Source organism: Oratosquilla oratoria, chromosome 19 (assembly GCF_046742065.1).
Source record: "Oratosquilla oratoria isolate Oo_2021 chromosome 19, ASM4674206v1, whole genome shotgun sequence".
In the NCBI taxonomy this organism is placed as follows: domain Eukaryota; kingdom Metazoa; phylum Arthropoda; class Malacostraca; order Stomatopoda; family Squillidae; genus Oratosquilla; species Oratosquilla oratoria.
The window spans coordinates 24,865,860-24,870,532 of record NC_134795.1 but is presented as its reverse complement, the minus strand read 5'-3'; the positions used below and the strand labels follow the sequence as shown (position 1 = coordinate 24,870,532).

The 4,673-nt window shown below is 35.2% G+C and overlaps 1 protein-coding gene across 1 annotated transcript in view; it reads right to left on the bottom strand.

Annotated features, from left to right (window-relative positions):
- Positions 1 to 2,481: 2,481 nt before the first annotated feature.
- Positions 2,482 to 4,673, bottom strand: part of LOC143035805 (uncharacterized) — a 119,467-nt gene continuing 117,275 nt past the window's right edge. Inside the window, exon 7 of the mRNA XM_076202779.1 lies at positions 2,482 to 4,673. This exon is cut by the window's right edge and continues 1,326 nt beyond it. The gene's annotated coding sequence lies outside the window, so the exon portion shown is untranslated.

The window sequence follows — 4,673 nt, the reverse complement described above, 5'->3', positions numbered from 1 at the left end:
GTGTGTGTGATGCCATGCCATGTCATGTCTGTGTATATGTTTTATATATATATATATATATATATATATATATATGTGAATGTGTATGTTGTATGTGTATGTGTGTATGTATGTATGCATGTATGTATGTATTTATGTTTGTGTTTATGTATGTATTTCTGTATGTATGTATGCACGTACGTATGTATGTACGTATGTATGAATGTACGTATGTATGTATGTACGTATGTATGTATGTATGTATGTATGTATGTATGTATGTATGTATGTACCCGTATGTACAATTGTACACATACACACAAGGTAGGAATCTTATAATAGTCATAAGTAGCGCTGTTGGTAAATAGAATCGAGTGCCATCTCTGTAAGGGATCATCCAGAGGGAGGCGGATCGAACCTTATGTTATAGTGTGACGGGAATAAGAAGATGTGGTCTTGAAGTCCGGGGCCAAGCCCAAATCCCCATGTACGCCATTTAATTTGTACAATAGATTTTATTTTAGTTATGAGGCTTTGAGTTGGGGGGGGGGGAGGGTGTCTCTCTACAACTGAAAGAAATCGTCTGACGTCAGGCTGAAAGTACTTAATAAAGCGGACATTTCGTATATGTGTTGATTATGGGAAGACTTTAATCATTTGCAGTCACCTTCGTAAAAGAACAGGAGCCTTGTCACCTTATACGTTGCACAGGATTTGACTTCATCCAAATCTGTTTCCTTTGACTGCCATTTTGTTCTGGCTGTACGAACACACAGGGCAAATATGACGGCTTCGGCCGCAGCAAGAAGCCTTCTACTGTAAGCTCCTCACATGATGGAAACAAATATTTACATTTTTATTTATCTATTAAGTCATTTACCTACTTATCTTTTATTTATTTGTTTATAAATCTATTAGTAAATTAATTTTTATTTATTTTCTATTCATTTATGTATTCATTTATCTATTTATATCTTTTATTTATGTGTTTATTTACTTATTTACATATTTGCTTACCTATTTATTTGCTGTCAGTCGCTTATTACTTCCTGGATCAGGACCTAAGAAATCAAACAAAATCTTTGCAGGAAAACACTGTTTACATCATTAAAGGAAAGATTTCGGCTGAATAAGTTAATCGATATATTTTTTAAAGCTCAAAGGCCCTAGGTAAGACTTTTATTACAAACCCAAAATATGTTCATCAAAACCTTTTGGAAATTTTCATCAATAAAAGAATGAGGTTTATATAAAGAAGTAAGATTTTCTTTTTTATCAAAATCCGTGATATTTTTCTAGCCCTCGTGAGAATTGCCTCAACCCCGTGAGAAATTTATCATTTCGTGAGATTGTTTTTCTTAGTTATCTAAAAAAAAAAAAAAAAAAAAAAAAAAAAAAAAAAAAATATATATATATATATATATATATATATATATATATAATATAATATATATATATATATATATATATATATATATATATATATATATATATATATATATGCAGAAGAATTTAATCAAGGTAGGCTGTCCCCCTCCACTACTGAGGTGAAGCATGCCTAGGAAATATATAAGATAACTAGGCAGAAATCATAGCACAAGGAAACATATCACCAGGGTCGAAAGAGGTTAAAGAGTTAGAAATCCTTTTTGTGTGTCTGTGCAAGTAATTAACCCTCGTGACATGACCAATAACGCGGAACAACTTGAGACCTGGACTGTACTTGTCCACAAGAGTCGTCGTTGCCATGGTTACGAGTATCCATTTTCCTCACGTTTTGATCCGCTGGCAGAGATGTTCTGTTACAACGAGTTAGGGCGTTATTTGCGGCGAAGGTCGAGGGGATGGTCGCTCGAACCCTCCCACCGGCGAAGTTGAACTAAGGGCATGTTTCAGTCAATTCTATGCTACAAAGTCATCTGTAAGAGGCATCGTTTTAGCCTTCCGATAGGGGGTAGTTTGTGATGTTAAACCATTTCGTCATCATCATCTAAAAAGAGGTGAGGACAATTGTATAACTGAACCATCATTCACCCTTTCCATTTTAATATTTTGTGTTTATATAGAAATTTCAGTAGATTTGATGTACCATGAATGCTTCTTCCACCTTCAGTCTTACAACCCCATATGTTTACACACGCACACAGAAATAGATCCTTACAATGAATAACAGCACACGTATACTCTGTCGATCAATGAATGTGTGAACATTTTGTGTAAATGTGGTATAGTATACATATATGTATAATATGATACATGCTATGAATATCCATACTCGTATATGCACACATATATAATTACACACACACACACACACACACACACACACACACACACACACACACACACACACACACACACACACACACACAGATATATATATATGTATGTATGTATGTATGTATGTATGTATATATATATATATATATAAATATATATATATATATATATATATATATATATATATATATGTATGTATATATATATAATATTAAATAATTCCAACAGTCGCCCCCGGAATCGAACCGGGGCCTTGGTGATGCTAGGCCGAAGCTCTACCAACTAAGCTATAGGGACTCTAAAATTCATCAACTTCGAAGTCTATCTAACTCCCGAAGAACTAAGTCGACTGCTAACTGCCGTCCGAACTTTGTTTTAAAAAGAACTAAGCCCAACTCATATATAGTGATTAAGCTGGTACGAATCCTTTATGGTCTTTCGTCGTTGTAATACCTGAATAGAATTGCCATTGTCGGGGAAACCTACAACATGTTAAGATCAATAAAGGTGGCTTTTACCTACTTGGACGAAGAAATGGCGAAGAAAATACTGCTCACACTGATAAGGCCAAGACTGGAGTTACGCAGCGACACTATAGTCACCTAATACCAAAAAGAATATAAGGATAATTGAAAGAATCCAAAGAGTAACTACGAAGATGGACCCAACACTTTCAAAACGAGGAGAGATTGTCAATGATGGAATTACCGACACTGGAACAAAGAAGAGAAGGAGGTGACTTGTTGACCATCTATAGAATCATAAGAGGCATGGAAATCCTTGATAGAGAAGACTTACTAAATTGGAATAAGAGAAATACAAGGGGACATGAAAGGAAGCTCAAAAGGGACAATTATAGAAGAGACCTGAAAAAGAACAGCTTTCTTCACTTAAGGGTGGATTTATGGAACGAATTGGACGAAACATTATTGTGTACAAGACCCTACGCGAATTTACGAGCAAATTAGACACTGTGCGATACAGAGACGGGGCACCACGAGCGTAGCTCCCTTTCCCGTAAGATACAACTGGTAAATACATATACACACAAACATACATACATATATGCATACATACATACATATATACATACATACATACATACATACATACATACATACATACATACATACGGTACATACATACATACGGTACATACATACATACGGTACATACATACACACATACATACATACATACATACATACATCTGCAGTTGTTACTGTATTTTTTTAATATCAGGATTATTGTTTCTATAAATAGTACCATTATGTTATCCATACATATCAATTTCTCCCACGCCCGATAAAACCTTCATTTTAAGAACATCATTTATATTAATGTGTTTGTACAGTGGACTAGTTTACATTTCTCAATGAAATCCGGAGTTTTGTAGTTTCTGCTAAGAGGTTACATGGTTGAAAGTTTGGGTTGAATAGGCTTTTGCTTATATGCCAGATAGCCTAAATTTTTTGGGTGAATAGTTTTTAGTCAGAAGTCAGATGGTCAAAAATTAGTATCGAGTAGTTTCTTCTGAGAAGTCACGTGATCATAAATTGAGGTTAAGTAGTTTCTGTTGGCAGCCTAAATGGGTGAAATTCGGGTGTCAACAATTTCTCGTTTAGAGCTTGTGTGACCGAAATATGGAAATGGGTAGCTTCAGTTTATATGATAAAGTGAGAAAAGGATTTTTTTTTTAGAGAATTGATTAGATCATAGTTTAGGTTAGAGTGGTTTTACTCGGCACTCACTTGATCAAGGGTTGGGTTTGAGTACTATCTGACCAATTTGTCAGATCAAAATATGTCTGAGTAGTATCACGTCTAATAAAATTTCGAGTCTCGTGTATCTTGTGTGACCAAAGTGTTAGTTCGAGAAATTTTTGTTCTTGTATGTATATCAGAATAAGAGTTTCACTGACTCGTAACATTTCACAAAGTTTCCCTTTTATCGTTCGGCTCTGCCTGCGGCTGATGCCGAAATTTATCTGACGAACGACCTAATCAAATTTTAGCTCCCAGCTTTCATGTTGGCTATAACCACAAAACGGGATTGCCAAGGCTGGATAGTAACATGTAACGCTTTGTTGTATACAGTATTCTGGGTTGTATAGGCGAGGTCTATTATAACAACAGTGGATTAAACCTGAGCAGATTCATAAATGGATATTTTATTATCATGCGCTTGAACGTAGCATTGTCTTTACTTTTATACATGAAATCATCATATTAGCTGAAATCAATCGCTAGTGATAGCGAATATTATACAAATAATTTCCGGCAGTCGCTCGATGACAAACCATTTACAAATCATTTCCGACATTCAAATGCCGAGGCGACTGTCGGAAATTATTTGTACGTTTTGGCATCGAACAACACCTCGGTTCGAATCCCTGGGCGACTGTTCGGAATTAT